This window comes from Lissotriton vulgaris, chromosome 9 (assembly GCF_964263255.1).
Source record: "Lissotriton vulgaris chromosome 9, aLisVul1.2, whole genome shotgun sequence".
Lineage (NCBI taxonomy): Eukaryota > Metazoa > Chordata > Amphibia > Caudata > Salamandridae > Lissotriton > Lissotriton vulgaris.
Genome location: NC_141697.1, coordinates 1,053,139,257 through 1,053,158,858, shown reverse-complemented (window position 1 = coordinate 1,053,158,858; position 19,602 = coordinate 1,053,139,257). Strand labels below are relative to the sequence as shown.

The 19,602-nt window shown below is 41.6% G+C and overlaps 1 protein-coding gene across 1 annotated transcript in view; it reads left to right on the top strand.

The window, feature by feature from the left end:
- The window catches only part of LOC147692784 (uncharacterized), a 794,918-nt gene that overhangs the window by 57,521 nt on the left and 717,795 nt on the right, over nucleotides 1–19,602 (top strand). The window lies entirely within an intron of this gene.

The following is a 19,602-nucleotide window of genomic DNA, read 5'->3' as shown; positions in this document are numbered from 1 at the left end:
GGCCAAAACAAAGGGGGAAATGACCATAAGGGGGCAGAGTAGACCCCCCTTGACCCCCTAGGTTTGATGTGGGGGCCATAAAAGGGCCCCACGGGGCAAAAAAAAAATAAAAATTTTTTTTGATTTTCGCGGGGTGAGCGCCCGGTACGCGCACCGGTAAGCGTACCGGGGAGTGTACCATGGGGAAAAAGAATGACAGTTTTAAAAGTAGCTGATTAGAAAAAAAAATGTTTAGTTGTTTTTTTTATATATACACATACATATATATAAATGCATATGCACATATATATATGCATATATGTCTATATGTGTGCGTGTAGAGAGAGGTAGAGAGGTAGAGGTGTAGAGGTAGAGAGGTAGAGAGGTAGAGAGTAGAGAGTGAGTAATAGAGAGTAGAGAGTGAGTAGTAGAGAGTAGTAGAGAGCAGTAGAGAGAGTAGCAGAGTGAGTAGTAGAGAGTAGTAGAGTGAATAGTAGAGTGAGTAGTAGAGAGTAGTAGAGAGTGAGTAGTAGAGACTGAGTAGTAGAGAGTAGTAGAGAGTAAGTAGTAGAGTGAGTAGTAGAGAGCAGTAGAGAGTGAGTAGTAGAGAGTGGGAGAGAGTAAGTAGTAGAGAGTAGTGGAGAATATTCCAAAGTTTGGCACAGCACCACTTTCACAATGAGTCCAATCAAATCATATCACTTAGAGTACTTATTGAAGCGCTGAATCTTGGTGTATATTCAAATGCTTTTATTTTCCTTAAGTTTATGTACCACAGCCAGCCGAAACGTTTCGTTCTGTACAACAGAACTTCTTCAGGGCGTTCTTATTTCCTTCAAGTTATGTCGGTATCCCGTTGTCATATAACTAGATATTTCTTCCAAATGTTAGACGAGACATAAGTATATTCTTATTAAAAGTGACTAGGTATCAATTTTACCCACACAATTCGGGCAGACTTGAGTAATTTATAGCATCCTCAAAGTCAGTCTTTCAAAAATTCCAAAGTATAGGACATGATAATCCAAATCCAAATGTTTCTCAAGAAAAGTCATTTACAATCGTTCGGAATATCGGTGTTTGGGCAGATATGATCCAGGGACCCCCAGTATGCAAGGGGAATTAGTCCCCCCTCTGCAAAGGCGCCAGTGGCCTGCATTGCAGAGAGGTGTAACAAGGGTGTGGCCTCATTACATTTCTCTGCAATGCAGCTCCCTCGTGCATACTGGAGGCTCCTGGTGGACTAGTTGACCCCAGGGACCCCCAGAATGCAAGGGGAATTAGTTCCCCCTCTGCAAACGCGGCAGTGGGCTGCGTTGCAGAGAGGTGTAACAAGGGGCATAGTCTCATTACACCTCTGCAATGCAGCCCCAGGCGCATACTGGAGGTTCCAGGTGGGCTAATAGGCCCCCAGGGGCCCCCAGTATGCAAGGGGAATTAGTTTCCCCTCTTCAAACATGCACGGGGGCTGCGTTGCAGAGAGGTGTAAAAAGGGTTGTGGCTTCATTACACCTCTCTGCAATGCAGTCCCCTGGCGCATACTGGAGATTCCTGGTGGGCTTTCAGGTCTTATATAGTTAGGAGTTAGCATTAAAAAAACCTTTGAAATTCACTGAAAAAACCACAGGTTTCACACCAGTTATAGTTAGGAATTAGCATTTAAAAAACCTTTGAAATTCACTGAAAAAACCACAGGTTTCACACCAGTTATAGTTAGGAATTAGCATTTAAAAAACCTTTGAAATTCACTGAAAAAACCATAGGTTTCACACCAGTTATAGTTAGGAATTAGCATTTAAAAAACCTATTAAATTCACTGACAAAACCAGTTATAGTTAGCTGGAAATTTTACTGATATAAAACCAATGAAATTCCACGTTATAGTTAGTTGGACTCACTATAACTTGCGCGTGCAATGCACTGCTGATGACGTCACATATTACATCACTCATGACATGGTCAGTGACATCACTCATGACATCACTGATGACACCATCCTTGTGACATAGTGACAGACCTCCTTTCACTGTAATGTAACCCTTGAAACACATATTCAAAAATAGAAACTGAAATTTAAAAAAAAATGGAGATACCCATATCAGTTACAACAAGCAATTCAGTAATTCCACCATCTATATGCACATCCAGTCATTCACCAACAGTTCTATATAGTCACTCATACATATACTCACTTATCATATGAAGTGATACACCTATACATCCTGTTACACACCGACAGTCATCCAAAAGTTACTCACACACATACTCACACGTGCAAATAAACTATTGAACATCCATTTATTTGAATATAGAGTTATACACACACTTCCACCTTACTTGTATTGAAAAATACACATATTTATTCTCTTAAACAATCACTTATAGAAACACATACTTATTTAAACAGGAACTCTTACAATCTCTTACTCTCACATATACTCACTTATATACATCAATATTCACATATACTAGATTAAAACATATGTAGTTACTGATAAAGACACTAGTGAGACAGTCATTCACTCACTAACATACACATATACACACTCATCCATCTATACAGTCCTGCACATATGCTGTCTTCAAAACACATACAAACAGCGAGTCAGTCACTCATGCATCTATGTGCTAAGTAATACCCCCACCAAACCATATAGACACTCATACTGATACTAAGAGAAACATCTAATAACCCATATACATACGCATGTAGCTACTTACCAACACATGTAGCCACTTATAAACAAAGTGAAACAATAATATATATATTTAAATATTTAAACATTACTCACTAATATTTATTTTTCAGAAAGACACATATTCACTGGATGGTGTCATCAGTGATGTCATGAGTGATGTCACTGACCATGTCATGAGTGATGTAATATGTGACGTCATCAGCAGTGCATTGCACGCGCAAGTTATAGTGAGTCCAACTAACTATAACGTGGAATTTCATTGGTTTTATATCAGTAAAATTTCCAGCTAACTATAACTGGTTTTGTCAGTGAATTTAATAGGTTTTTTAAATGCTAATTCCTAACTATAACTGGTGTGAAACCTATGGTTTTTTCAGTGAATTTCAAAGGTTTTTTAAATGCTAATTCCTAACTATAACTGGTGTGAAACCTGTGGTTTTTTCAGTGAATATATATATATATATATATATATATATATATATATATATATATATATATATATATATATATATATATATATATATATATATATATATATATATATATATATATATATATATATATATATATTGTATTATAATTGCATTTGTACAGTGCTTACTACCCCTGACGAGGTGTCGAATCGCTTTTTTCGGCGAGTAGCATGCTACTCCGAGACCCAAAGAGGATTAGTGTTGAATTAGTACAATGAAACATGCAAGTAAATTTTAAGTGGTGGATATGTTAGTCAGTTATTTGGATTCAGAAGGATAGCAGAGGATAGAAGTAGAAAAAAGTCTTGTATTTATATAGTGCTTGATACCCCTGATGGGGTGTTGAAGCACACTACACCAGTTACCCATAAAGGATTAGTGGTGAATTATTATGGTGAAATATGAAAGTAATTTGAGTGGTGGATATTAGTCAGTGATTTGGAGTGAGAAGGATAGCGGAGGGATAGAAGGGGAAGAAAGGTTTGCAGTCATATTGCCCCTGTTACCCCTGAAGCGCTTTTCTGGCCAGTAGCACACTACTCCGGAGCCCATAAAGGATTAGTGTTGAAAATTAGTATAGTGAACTATGAAGTAATTCGAGTATATATATGTATATATATATATATATATATATATATATATATATATATATATATACACACACACACACACACACACACACACACACACACAGGTATTATAGTGTCATATGGTTACTACGTTTCTATATATTGTGTTAAGTTAGCATAAGCTTATTAAATATTTAAACGCAATATTTTCTTCCAGCTTGAGTTTGCACACGACACCTAATTGTTATTGTAGCTTTCAACCTAGACGAAAGATGTGATTTATTTGAGAATAATATGTTATTGAGACAGTATCAGTCGTGCTTGGTACACTTGGTACAACTGTCTGTACATCGAGAACTGCACACTCTAAGAATAACCTAACACAAGGTTGCTGAAGGCCTGATCCTCGCACCACGTTAGACATAACACAAATAATGTTGCTGCCAACATTGGGCTCTACGCGAGTTTAAGATACAGTTACAGGGTATGAATCAACACACTTGATGCTTCGCATGCAGAAAGCTGGTAGCTGTTGATGTGACCTCCTACTACTGAGAATTAGAGGTATGGGTCCGTCCTGCTAGAACCCAGATGAGACCTTCTTAGATATAATATAATATGCTAATTAGGGTGCGCGAAATATAGGTGATACAGATTCTATAGATTTTTGCATCATAACATGCTATCACCTTTTGCTTACTATGGATTAGTGACTATGCTGCTGACTCTGATTTTTATAATATGTATGTTGATATTATACAAGATACTGCGTTTGAGAATGCTGCATTGAAAAATAAACATTTCAAACTTGCACGTGTATTCTTTGCCTCCCAGTTTCGGTTTGGAATGATAATATAACGAAAGAGTGTTCATGTGTTCCACGATACCTGAGGTACTCTAAGTTCATGTTCTGGATTGTCTAAGTCATTGGTAAGTTATTACTACTGATGAGACACTGTAGCTAGCTTGGTAAGGGGATTTCTGAAACAAAGGTGAGTTTTGGATCATCCTAACTCACCCAGGTTCTAGATCTCTGTGTACAGTTCTGTGGGAGAACGGAAACCCTGCTACATGGCGCCCATACGTTGATTGGCCTTATATCATGACACTCGAGTAGTATATCATTCAAACCTTAACGCCTTCATTCCCGTTTCCGGAAAACGGCAGTGTCGGAAAAACCTACCTATTTTTTAAATAGGTCTTTTTCAAGCTTGAATCTATCTATAAACGGTTTCTTTGAATTACTACCCAGTTGTGCTACAAAGTAATCTTTGTGTTTTCACTTTCCTGTGCTGACATGGCACAAGCCGTGGACATCCCGCAGCATAGTCGCATTGCGGTGCGTGACCATTTGCGGACTTATGATGTTCCTGTGGATGGCTTGGCTGTCGTTCTGGTAGTGAGTGCGGAACATGCTTACCCGTACGAACTATTTTATTTGTGGGTGACATTTCCGCCAGTGGACGCTAATTCTGGAGTGTTCCATTCATACACTGCTTCAGCTGTACCGGCTGCGTATGCTCCGTACAGAGCACTGGAGGTTCCTATTGATGCTTGGCAGCATGGAGTTCGGTTTGGTGGCGCCCTGCCACACTCTTTATCCGCTTCGAGGTTAGGTCCTTTGTCCATTCCGGGCACTCCATGGCCCGCTTTGGCTGGATTCACTCCTCACCCTCTTCGTGCCACTTGTAACGTGGGTGATCTGCGGCGGCTTCATGAAGTCGCGGTGGCAGTGATTAGAGCGCTTGTTCATTACACAAGCCGTAATGTTCAGGACGCGGCCCCTAGGGGTGCACAGCTTCGTGCAGAACATGCTGGTCTGAAGATCAATCCTGTCATGGTGAATTCTGTGATGGGTAAAAAGCCCCAGGACAAGGATGATTTTCCGTTCTGGCTTGCTGAGAAATTCGGCCAGCTGGAAGCTGTGTTTCCCAACACGAGTCCGGGTGATAAACACCGGATTCTTACACTAAGTTTACCGAAAGATTTGGCTCCTGAACTTGTTGACTGTGAGACCTGGGGTAAGACTATTGCAGCGGTCTATTCGAGGTGTTATGGCACCCCGTCTGTGACCAATCTGGGTGGGGTCCTTAAACGTGTTCAAGACGAACACCGACCGGAGTCGGCTGTGGAATTGGGTATGCGCCTGTGTGGCTCCTTTGATGTAGTTTGCAATCTGATCCTTGCGAATGTCAAGGGTGATGCAGTGAACTTTCAAGTTGCTAACGCATTGGAGTTGGTTCCCGAGGCCGAACGACCCCGACGGTTGGCAAGGATAATTGTGGCTGCTTATAAAACGGTTGGTCGCAATGCCAAGGGGGTTAAAGCTTTTTCTGATAAAGAGAAAAAGCAGCCCCAGAGTCAGACATCGGAAACTAGTGGTCAACAAAAGTCCAAGAAACAAAATTGGCCTAAAAAGCAGAATCAGGGTAAGCAACAACAACAACAAACACAGGTTTCTGCTCCTGCGTCTCCGTCGCCTGCGCAGTCGGATCGTGTTTATGATTTGCGCGACCGCGCGATGATTAAATCGCCTGAGAGGTTTCAGGCTTCTGACCAACGCTCTCCTCGTTCCTTTCAGGACTCATCGGCTCCGTCAACCGGTGGTGGAGGGGGCGGCAGGGGCCGGGGTGGCCAGCAAGGACGTGGTCAGCCCCGCCCGCGAAACGGTGGAGAGCAGCAGGAGGGCTCTACGCCCAAGAGACCACAGTTTGCCACGAAGAAAGTCGCCGCCCTGACAGCGCATCGTTATGCCCCAGATAGTGAGAACGCGGCTTCGGAATCTGACGTGGGCTCTGACCTTGCTGGACAGCGCAGCAGAGATTACCATAGTGAGAGAGGCCCTCCGTCCACTGTTGAAGGTGACAGCGACTGATACTTATGTTGTGATTGAAACTGCTGATACGCATGTTGCTCCCCCTGAACGTCTTTTTGAAATTGTCCTGCTAATTGAAGGTGACATGCAGCGAACTGTAAAAGGGGTATTTTGGGAAAATCTCTCGTCTACGTATGACATTTTGCTTTCGGAGGCTGACTGGCCCCCACCTTTTGTTCTCGCAGCTCCGCGAGGGGAGGAGGTAATCCTACCCAGTTTCGCGCACACTGTGCCGAGAGTGGAAGCGCTGCATTTTGCAGAAGAGTGGGCTCTGGCGCTTGCGCCGGCTGTGTACCGTAATCAGTGTGGCTGGGATAAATTGTCACCAAGCCACGAGATTCCTTTACGGTCTCAGCCACAGCCTCAACCTCAATATCCCATACGGCGTGAAGCCAAAGCTTCAGTCGCGGCTATCCTTGAACAATTGGAATATCAAGGTGTAATTGAAACGTGTGTGTCACCGATGAATAACCCCCTTTTTACTGTGAACAAGCCGGACGGCTCGTATCGTTTGGTTTTGGATTATAGGCATTTGAACTCGCATTGCCGTAACTGCGCAGTACAGAATACTCATGGCTCTGCGTTAGTGAATAGTCTTGAGCGTAAACGGTTTAAAACCACGCTTGACATTTCAAATGGTTTTTATGCCCATAGACTAGACGGTCTAAGTTCCCAATGGACCAGTTTTACATGCGGCGGTGTGCAAAAAATGTTTCGGCGACTCCCAATGGGCTACAAGAACAGTCCTGGAGTATTTTCTGCACGCATTGTCTCTCTTCTGGAGAGCTTCGACCCAGTTGCTTGTTCGTATGTGGATGACATTTATCTCACAGACGACGATCTTTGGGAGCATCTGTGTCGAGTAAATAGCATAATTTGTAACTTTGCTGACATAGGTTACAAGTTTAACTTTGCAAAGTCGCACATTGCAGAGTACACAGTGTTGTTTCTAGGTTACGAGCTTAACAACGAAGGGAAGGGTTTAGCACCCCACTTCCTGGAGAAATGCGCACAGTTGCGTTCTCCGACAACACTGAAAAAATTACAATCTCTTCTGGGCTTTTTGAATTTCGGGAGGAATTACATTCCGGAATATGCCCAGCGTATCAAGCCTTTGTATGCTTTGATACAACCATCTTTTTCCAAATCATGCTGGCTGCCTGAGCATTCAGCCATTCTACAATCTTTGCAGGCTGATTTGCTCGCTTCTGAATACTTACAGACTCGTGATAACCAAACCAACCTAGTGATAAGAATTATCCCTGGGGCGGTGGGTTTCACGTACCTGACTTTTAATGAGGGAGATACAGTACCTATTGCTTACAAGTCACACTTGTACACTTCGGCTGAATTGCGTTTTTCCACTGTGGAGAAAGTTTTAATGGCTGTGCAGATGGCGATTCTTAAGGAACGTGCCCTGTCACAAGGGAAGCGCATGTTGGTTGTTACCCCGTGTCCTGCTTTAGAGGCAGTTACGAAGGCCAGTGTACCTAATTCCAAAGCTTTGCACCCTCGATGGATTCAATGGGCTGCATCCTTGACGTCACAAGATGTCACGTTTATTTTTGACGCCACTTTACGGTCGCAGGAGTATTTACAGTATGAATTTGTTCATCCTGCTCCTTTAGCAATGCGGCCGTTGGAGGATTTCCATTGCATCATTTACACTGATGGTTCGGCGCAGGTTGCGCATGGCTCTAAACATGCCTACGTTTCCGCTTGCGCCATTGTGGTCGGTGCCATGGTGAACGATGAGTTCAAGTCCAGTGTCGTGCACACGCAGACGCTTGGGGACTGCACCGCACAATTAGCAGAGCTTCGTGCACTGATGCTTGCATTGGAGTACGCTGATCCTAGTGTGACGACTTTGATCGTAAGTGATTCTTACTACTGTGTCCAGTCTTACAATGAGAACTTGTTCTTTTGGATTCAAAATGAATTTCGTGACTCCAAAGGTAGCACAATAAAACATAAAATGATCTGGGTTCGAGTGGCGGAACTGAAAGAGAAGCTGCCACTCGTGTTTGTGATTCATACTCTCGGTCATCAGCGCGTGGGGGTCCACGCTGTTGGCAATTCGCTTGCTGATGAAGCAGCGAAGTCAGCGGTATCAAAATATTTAGTTGCAGCAGTCACGAGGTCCAAAAGCAAAATAGATGATGACATCTTGGCAGCTGTTGCTGCAACGGAGAAGGGAAGTAAATATCCTGCGGGGTTCCCTTCTAAATACACATACCACTTAAGTCCCGATAAGGTTCCTTATGTGAAAATCCCTGAAGTTGGCGAACGTCTAGTTCAAAACTCGGATCGCAGAGCTGCTTTGATTACAGCGGCGCATGAAGGTGTGGCGTCTGCGCATGCGGGCGTCTCAGCCACTGTAACTCAGCTACAACAAAGGTTCTGGTGGCGGGGACTGTACAAACAGACGCGCGATTATGTTCTTCAATGTGACATTTGCCAGCAGATTAAACCTTCAACTGCTGCGCGTCCGCCTCAGACACGGTTGTACATCTCGAATAAACCGCTTGGATGCGTTTATTTGGATCACTGCGGTCCATTTTCTTCTGATACTGCATACAAGTACATCTTAGTAGCAGTAGATTCATGCACACGCTTTGTGTGGGTATGGCCACATCGGAGCGCTGATTCACGTACTGTCATTAAGGATTTGCGAGTCTTTGTGGGAATTTTTGCCTGTGGTACCTTCCATTCGGATCAGGGTCCGGCTTTTGCCTCTAAGGCGTACAAGGATGCTATGGTTTCGATGGGGGTCCAAGTCAAGTTTTTGAGTCCCTACAGACCTGAGGGTAATAGTGTAGTTGAACGAATGAACCGCGACTTAAAGCAATCTTTGACAGCTCGAGTTATAGGCACTGGCAGAAACTGGTTAGCCCACCTCATAGGCGTGCAGCGTGCGCTTAATAATCTCCCTAGAAGGTCTCTGGGTGGGCGGACCCCATACGAAATGCTCTTTGGTATCAAGATGTATGTCCCTGACCTCGATGGGCTAGACTGCAAGGCCCATGCCACGGCCTTTGACGTAGATGAACATTGCAATGTTTTACAGAATCTACAAAAGACCAGAGACAGTCTTGCAAAGGAACATTTGCCCTCCACATCGGATGATGCGCTGCAGATCCCGGTAGTTGGCTGGCTACCCCAAGTTGGAGAACTGGTTCGAGAGAAGATCGATAACAAGAAAGAGTTTGGTCCCTCATATCGTGCACCGGTTCGAGTTCTTGGAGTGAAGGGCACAAGAACAGTCATTTTACCACCACTTCCAGGTCGTAAAGAAAACAGATTTATTTCTATTGACAATGTCAAGACACACAGGGTGGCCGATTCTTCATAGCATGACACCGGCTGTATCCTGTCCTTCCATGGTGAGGCACTCTGTGCTGGCTATTACATCTGGTGCAGAACAGGAGGTGTCCCTCGAGATGCCTGCCATATCCAGTCCTTTATTAAATACTATTCCTGATACTAACATTGATGAGCTAAACTACACCTATCCTGCTGATTTATTGATGCCTGATTTACAGACCCGTTTGGCCGACCAGTCCAGATTCTCTTTTGACTCTGTTTCGGAACCTTCAAAAAAACCCTCAACTATTGCAAGATATGCCACGTTGTTTAAAAAACATTTTTTAATTCCCCCTTGGACATACATTAGGTTGATCCTATTTTCATTTTATCTTTTTATGTCAATTGGTTTTGTGTTTTATTTCTTCCGCCTGATCGATGGTCACTACGTTAAAGAAAGAACAGGAATTCGGTACCTAAATGGAACATTGGCCCCTCTTTCCTCTTCACATTCAGCGCACAGACTGAAACGAAACTTAAATACAGTCAACAATACTGCTTGGCCTGTCCTTGATGGGATTGTGTGGGATGCGGTTAGGTTTCAGATACATGGGCCCACTGAAGTGATTAATGTTCCAAATGTGCTTAAAGTAAACATGGGAGATGTGATTAAACAAAATATACGTTCTGATGATTGGGATATTCAGGCCGTAGAGGCATTATTTTCTGATTTGAAGTATTATGCTGCCTTCGATGCTGAGGATCTGTATTCAGATTCTACTAATTATGGTGATTTGTTTTGTTTTCAACACTATGGTAATCATTTTTTACATAAGACAAATTCCAGGAGGGTTGCTGTAAATTATACACAATGGGAACATTGTCCTGCTCCATTAGGTGGCAGCTCCAATACGTTTCTGAAAAAATACACTTATTTCACAGACTTTAATCAATCTAATCCCGAGTCATTTTATTTTAAAATGACACAAAAGTCCATGTCCAAAGTTAGACTTACCGATACAAAATTGCTATATTCGAAGTCCTTTCTAGACAGGTTGGCTGTAGATGGCTACGAGTTTTGGAAAGGAACAATTGACCTTAAATCGGTTTGGGGTACCAAAGATTGGCAGGTACAAGGCACTGAGGTTCTGCACCGTGCATGTCTCGTCCCGAATCACATGTTGTTTTTAAATTCATCCATTTTCCAAACAACATGCTTTGGATTGGCTACTTCTAAAAAATTAAATACACCGACCATCCCAAATTTAGAGGAATATTCTGGTTGGGGTAATTTTACTGATTTATCCATTCATGAGTTACAAGCTCTTTTACACAATTCATCCTTTAACATTTCCGGTTTGGATTCCAAGGGTTGGCTGGTATGGCAGAAAAGTGCTGATTCTTGCCAACGCCGTTTTCTGGGTTTGGCTAAAGGGTTCACTGAGGTCAGACCCGATCCCCGTTTTGAAGGAGACTATACTGTCACAACTTATTCTGTGGGTAAGCTGTGTCAGAATTGGTTACAACATTCCACATTAGCTGCAGTTAAACTACATCTGTCTCAATTAAATGATAATGTGGATTTGAACGATTTTATAAAAGGCCCAGCTAAAGGTAGATCTAAAAGATGGCTGTATGCGATTTACAATGAAATTTGGAAAGTTTCCCAAATTGAAGCTTCTAGACGACTGAGGGCTATTGATCAAGCAAATTTAGAAAAGGTGCTTGCAGTTGTCGATAACAGTATTAACACGCTTTCTTCCCGAATTTACACGCTGAACAATATTGTGTCTTCTGTAGTTGACATTGTACAGGATAAAGTGTCCGTGTTATATCATGGTCAAAATCAATTGCGTTCTGTGATGCGGTTTGCTTGGACACTACAGACTCTTAAGTCTGGTCGAGTGCCTTGGAATTTAATGAATGTTTCATCACTATTTGCCCCATTTAATTTGACTGAAAAACAGCGCATGCTGTCAATGAGAGATGCAACATTTTCTATGTTACACATTGAAAAATTAGAATCCTTGCCCTTTTCTGTGGCTGAGGTGACTGCTGCTACATGGCTTATCCATGGTGTTATCACCTTTCCTTTTGCTTTGTATAAATTTACAAATTGTATGAAATATATAGCCATTGGGCGATATGAACCATTAGGCAGTGCTTTCCTCCATGAGACATGGTCTTTACCATACACTTACAGATGCCTTAAAGAGGGAAATGAAGTGAATCTGAATGGTGAAGAATGTACACAGTCGCCTGACCGCTCACTAATATGCAGACACATCCAGTTGCATGGTTCTTGTAATCAGGACAAACCTAATTTGGCCTGTGTTTTGAAAGGGACACCAGTTCCTGCAATAGTTCCCACGTTCACTTTATTGTCCAACGGTAGTTATTTACTTTTGAATAACGAACTTTGTTGTGGGTTACAGGCCGGTATCGCTTATGTGGTTACCGTTTCAGAGAGGGTGGTTTGCTGCAAGAATGTGTTATATCCACCCACGCATGGGAATTCAGATGTTTTAATTTGGCCAAGAATACCAACCTTGAAAGCTGAGTTCAATGGTTTAAGCCGTATAAGAGCACTATTGCCTCAAAAGCAGGTGGCCCTGAGCTCTGCCCGCGAAACTTATGTCCTTCACATAGCAAACACACGCACAGAGGTGCAAGCACTTTTAAGTACTGATTTGCCGTTTCATTTCTGCGAGCTGGTTCATCAAATCTTCAATGCCTCCTCCACAACAAGCCTGGCTCATTTTTTTAAAATGGTTAGCAGTGGTCTTGTGACTACATTTGAAAAAGTATTTGGTATTATCCCTGCGTTCTTTCATTCTATATTCGCAAGCCTGTTTGGCGGATTTCCTGTTTTGCTGGCTTTGGCTGCAGGCGTTCTGGTGATATTTTACTTTATAAAACATGGATGCCCATCATGCGCAAGGAAACGCTCAGCCACTACTGATGCAGTTTCGCAACCGAATGCTTGATTACTATGGCTCCTTGCCGCTTGCGACTTTAAGCACGGCTTTTGGATTATCATTCAGATTTTCCTATTTCACATGTGTCCAGCCCGTGTTTCATTGCCTGAGCTGTGATTTCGACTGGGCCATTGATTTGTGTCTCTGTTTACCGACTTCTCCTGACGTCAACTTTGATCAGCTGATGAACCCCGTAGTGGCTCACGAGTTGGTCTGTTCTGGCGAAAGGGTTATGGCTGTGGCAGCGATGCATGGACTAATGGGTCAGTGGGACATATTCACAGCGGCGCATGACTTTCTGGCACATAGCGTTCTCGAGAACCCACTGAGTTGTCCTCTGATGTTGCTAGAGGAATCGTGTTGGAGGAGCACGTATGTTCTTTCCCATTGCTTAATTGGATGGCTGAACTGTTTTCGGATGATGACAGTGATTTCATGTTGGAAGCTGTAGCTACCTATTTTGCATATTCATTCAACCCATGAATGACTTTGAAGACTTTCATTATTATGGCACGTGACTTTTTAGTAATTCTGAATGGTGCCTTTTTCAATACGAACATTCGATTTTCATATGTTCTGGGCCTATGAACTGAGAGTAGGCCTTAAATTCGACTTTTATATTTTGTGTGTCCACTATAGGCATTCATACATATTTTTGTTTTTAAATTTTACATGTATTTACATACATTTAGCTTGGCTCAATATCATTGAACTCTGCTTTCATGTATTACCTTTAATATGGTATTAGCTTGTGTTTTCTTCTTTTTTAACCGTCCTCGGATCAGTGGGGGGGGTGTCATATGGTTACTACGTTTCTATATATTGTGTTAAGTTAGCATAAGCTTATTAAATGTTTAAACGCAATATTTTCTTCCAGCTTGAGTTTGCACACGACACCTAATTGTTATTGTAGCTTTCAACCTAGACGAAAGATGTGATTTATTTGAGAATAATATGTTATTAAGACAGTATCAGTCGTGCTTGGTACACTTGGTACAACTGTCTGTACATCGAGAACTGCACACTCTAAGAATAACCTAACACAAGGTTGCTGAAGGCCTGATCCTCGCACCACGTTAGACATAACACAAATAATGTTGCTGCCAACATTGGGCTCTACGCGAGTTTAAGATACAGTTACAGGGAATGAATCAACACACTTGATGCTTCGCATGCAGAGAGCTGGTAGCTGTTGATGTGACCTCCTACTACTGAGAATTAGAGGTATGGGTTCGTCCTGCTAGAACCCAGATGAGACCTTCTTAGATATAATATAATATGCTAATTAGGGTGCGCGAAATATAGGTGATACAGATTCTATAGATTTTTGCTTCATAACATGCTATCACCTTTTGCTTACTATGGATTAGTGACTATGCTGCTGACTCTGATTTTTATAATATGTATGTTGATATTATACAAGATACTGCGTTTGAGAATGCTGCATTGAAAAATAAACATTTCAAACTTGCACGTGTATTCTTTGCCTCCCAGTTTCGGTTTGGAATGATAATATAACGAAAGAGTGTTCATGTGTTCCACGATACCTGAGGTACTCTAAGTTCATGTTCTGGATTGTCTAAGTCATTGGCAAGTTATTACTACCGATGAGACACTGTAGCTAGCTTGGTAAGGGGATTTCTGAAACAAAGGTGAGTTTTGGATCATCCTAACTCACCCAGGTTCTAGATCTCTGTGCACAGTTCTGTGGGAGAACGGAAACCCTGCTACAATAGAATAATCCCAGACACAACCTAAATCCAATTATCTGTAAATCCATGGATCATAATTGAATCCCACCTCTCCTATGGAAATCTGAAGTTAAATTAAAACACTTTCTATTATGGTTAGGCATTACTTATAAAATAGGAACTTGATGTATAGACGACAGAAAAGGTTTTTTAATATATATATTATTATTTTTTAAATAGGCAAACATTTAGAGGGTACTTTAAAATATTCTTTACGTTTCACATTTAGTGACTAATACATCAACTGGAAGTATCAATAACATCTTTTCCTCTCATTTCTTAGATTCAAGACCTTCACATGATCCATAAAGATGTATGTTTCTTTTGCTAGTTCATCTTTTTCTTAAAATTATGTATATGCAGTATAGGCTTCGGTGAAATTTGAACTACACCAAAGTAATCAAAGTAAGTTCAGTAATTTTGTATTCTTTTTTTGCATGGAATTACTAAAAATTATGCAATTACGCATGTTTGCATAGTTACGAGTGATTTGGCACAAAAAATCCTACCGCAGGAGAACAAGAACAACAGACTTAGCAAGTGTAAGCTGCAGCTGACTGCTGCTGTTTGTGTTGTGTGGCTATTTTCATAGCGTAAAATGGATCCTTGGGTCTATTGTGGACATGAGGGTGCATTTTGCACTAAGAAAATAACACTAAATGCTTGATTATGCTCCTCGAGTAATTGTGTGTAATATTGCATAATTTTGCTGTAATTTTGCATAACTAAGCTACAGCAATTTACACAAGTTACTCCCATTTCTAGCCAGTACCTCTTGGATCAATGTATTTAGGTCAGGTTGAGTAGGACTCTTTAAAAGAGAATCATGCGGCAGGTGTGCACTTAACACAGCTAGGAACACAAAATGGTTAGTAAAATCATCGGAGCAGGCCATCACAATCACGAGCTGTCATGATTTAGAAAAAGAAGACTAGTTGTGAGAGACATTCTATGAAAAATCCAGTTCCAATGTATTAAGACTGCGGAGCAAGTTACAAACATGTGTACACAGCCTGTCTCTTCCACTTCTCATCTGGGGTAAAAGACTGTCATGGTAGTACTCCATTTCATAACTATAGCCAGAGTGATATAAAAATCAAATACATTTTGATAATGCTGAATGCTACATTTGGCCACTTTAACTGCAGTATGCCCCATATCTATTAATTATAAAAGTGTTTACTGTGTAAAGTCTACTCGCAACCAGCTAAGTAATTTTGTGGCCCATTTTGAAACTTAGTTTTGTCTTGCCCTCATAAACAACTTCTGAAGGTCTTTTTCTATTGAGGTGACATATATTTTCAGCAAATACCCTGATGCTAGTTCTTTAGTGATTTCATTAATAAACGTTCTAATCTGAAAATATTTGAAGTTGTCACTATTAGGTGTGTCACACCTGCTGGTTTATCTAATGCATTCTGTTCACCCATGTCGCAACCCACCTGACTGCTGTGCTGGAACAATCTACTATATGGAGAGAAAACTCCTTCAATTATTTTTTAAGATAATTTCCAATTATTCCCCACAGCAGAATCCAACCTAAGGGTAAGTAGCAAGCATTAGGTACAAATAATGCGGGGGAACCCAACCAGTATGCTCCCAGGACAAGCCACAGTACACCAGGAAGTAATATCAGCCTCAATCATAAGGTTAAACCTTTGGGTTAAAAAATTTCACACGCTTAACTGAAAGGGGCCATCCAACATTGTGGAAGGAGGAAGTGACTGCCTCAGGCATATAGCAAATGGAGCCAAATGTCAGGTACCACAAAATTGTTAGAGCAACGAAAAAGATAAAAAGAAGAAGAAACAAAAAGTGCCTCTTCCTGGCCCGACAGGCTCAGGATGGGCCTGCTCTTGGCCTGGACTTTGCCCTGCTGCAGGAGACAGAAACACGCTTTATAGCGCCAAACAGTTGTGCTAGGCAGCGTAGCGAGGACCACCTCCTGGGGCCTTGTAGGTTTCTGGGCTTTGGAGTCCTGTCCAGAACAGACCACTCCGTGATGCTAGATCCCCAAAAATGAATTCATTCTTCAGAACTGGAAAGGTATTAAAACACATATGTTACTCAAAGCGATAATCTTTTTTCTTGACTTGCAACCATGGAAAGCATAACATTTACTTTTGTAAGTAGGCCTCCCTTTTTGATGGAGTTTGGAAAATATTCTTAGACTTTTTCAGTTAACAGCTCACTTGTCATCAGTAAACTTGAAGAATAATCAATATTCTATTTATTTCATTACACTTTAATTGTGTAGTATAGTTTAGAACACCAATAAGTAATTATTGTGTTTCAATCACTGTAAATACTTTCTTACATTTTATTGTAGTAGCTCTCCGTGCAAGATTGTAGTAATGAACTTTGTTTTGCTGACTTACTATAAAATACGATGCTGTATAATATAAGTGGAAAGCATGCAAATTATAGCAAATATGTCAGAATTTGGATTAACTGAATAGATCTCAAAATAGCAGGCAGGGTGCTATTATACTATCACAGTACCGAGTAAAAAGGAGGCTTTCAAGTTTTCTGATTTAGTGAATTGAGTGTTAGTGTGAACAAAAAGCCTTCTTTATTTTGAATTTTGATAATTAATGAAAGAGCTAACGGTTTACTTCATATTTAGGCTAGATGAAGATTTTTTATAATTTCTGAATTTTTTTTTTTTTAAACTAAAACCCCTTAATAATAGTAGGTCGATGTCTATCAACCTGTATAATATATTGGAATACAATCAATGTACACAGACATTAGTACTGATAAGTTGTTATGCTTTGTTTGAATTTCAAGGGGAAAAACCTGGTAAAATAGATATATGATTCTCTTCTTTAAGAGAATCCATATGTAGTAGTAAGCAATAGAGATGTTGCACTGCTTCTATGCAAGTAGCGGTGTTCTACATACGCTTTTTACATGAAGAGGTTGTATGTAGTCTTGATGTGTATATATATTTATATATATATATATATTTGAGAAATCGTCATTCACAACCGCTTCCTTTCAAAGATGAAGAATAACGAAAGAGCAGAACCACCATTTCTGTGCTTTTCTCAGTGCTTTATTCGTGCAAAGTTTTCAGCCCGCAATCCGCCATGACGCGTTTCGCCTCCACCAATGAGGCTTGATCACATGACGTGTCATAGACATAAACAAGGACATTTATAGCCCAGAATATCTTATGGGAGCAGCTGTTACCTTTTCATTCATAGGCAGCGAGGAAATACTACATGTTTAAAACAACAGCAACAGTGTAATAAAGGACATAGTGCCCATTGAATATTAGAATGTTCTACATATAATTTCATGGATTTTTAAGTTTGTCCTCAATTTCATATATATACAAATGTCTTGCTCATTCATAAGAGACTAAATGACTTTTTCTGTATATATCTACATACGAATAAAAGTAATAATTCATATATATGCACACCATTTCTGTACAAACTAATTACAATATGTACAAATATGTTTTTTGCATAATAATAAAAAATCAGAACCATATATATACATGTTATGTCATTTAAAAACTGAATATAACTCCCCACTGTCATGAACATCTAACCCCAGTGGGTCATAAAAAACCAAGTAAAACAGATGATCATACCCAAATTGATAATTCCTCCCAATAACGTCCTCCTTGTTATGTTATGTTATGTTATGTTATACTTTATTTTCGTAGCGCATGGCTACTCCAACGGAGTGTCCCGGCGCTTTGATTTGGCAGCCCATAAAAGAAACATAACAGATGAAGGACTTTCAGACAAACAAGATAACATAACTAAAGAGTAAAAAGCCAAGTTTTTAAACTTTTCCTAAAAGACAACAGATTCGAAGTACTGCGTAGGGTCAATGGCAGAGTGTTCCAGAGCTGGGGCGCCCTCACACTAAAGGAGCGCCCCCCAACACGGGCCTTCCTAACCCGGGGGACCACCGCAAGAGACAGAGAATCCGAACGCAGAGCTCTAGTAGGGCGATAGAAAGCAAGCCTGCGCTGAAGGTATTTTGCTCCCGAGCCGAAGAGCGCCTTATGGGCCAGCATCAGCGCTTTAAAAACTATCCGCTGTCGGATAGGCAGCCAATGGAGTGACTGTAACAGGCCGGACACTCTGGCTCGCCTGCGGAGGCCAAAGATGGCACGTGCCGCAGAATTCTGCACGACCTGAAGCCGCTGCACAAGATAATCTGGGAGACCCAAATAAAGAACGTTGGCATAATCTAATCTGGAGCCAATCAAAGCTTGCACCATGATCTTCCTATGCCCTTCAGTGAGCAAAGGGAGGAACTTTCGTAGCATCCTTAGAATGCCAAAACATGTGCCCATGAGGCCAAGGATCTGAGATCTCATCGTCAGATTATTGTCGATCTTAACACCCAGGTTTTTTGCCACCTGGGATGCCTGAGCTGGAGGAAACATATCGTTCGGCTACCATGCCTGCCAATCCGGGTCTGAGGTACAGCCAAAGAACAGCACCTCCGACTTGTCGGAGTTGCATTTAAGGCTGTTCTGCTGAAACCAATTGAAGACCGCCCGAGACAGTCCCGAATTCTCTCTCCATTAAAGTCCTCCCCTTTCCCACACGTGAAGAGAAGCTGGGTGTCATCGGCGTAAGAAACGATCTGTGCCCCAAAAGACTCTGCCAGTGCCGCCAAAGGGGTCATAAAGATGTTAAAGAGAGTCGGGCTCAACACAGAACCCTGCGGAACTCCGACTCCCAGTGGCGGCATCTCAGCGGAGCTGGGGGGGGGACCCAGACCGTTTGTCGACGGCCCGCTAGGAAAGATGTAAACCAGCTGAACACTGTCCCCCTCAGACCGATGTTATGAAGTCTGGCGAGGAGCCTCTCATGGGGGACTGTGTCAAAAGCCGCCGACAGATCAAGCATGACAAGCATGGCTTTACCTCCAGAGTCCAGGACCTCCTTAATGGCCTCAGACACTTCTAAAAGCGCAGTCTCAGTACTCAAATTGGGCCGAA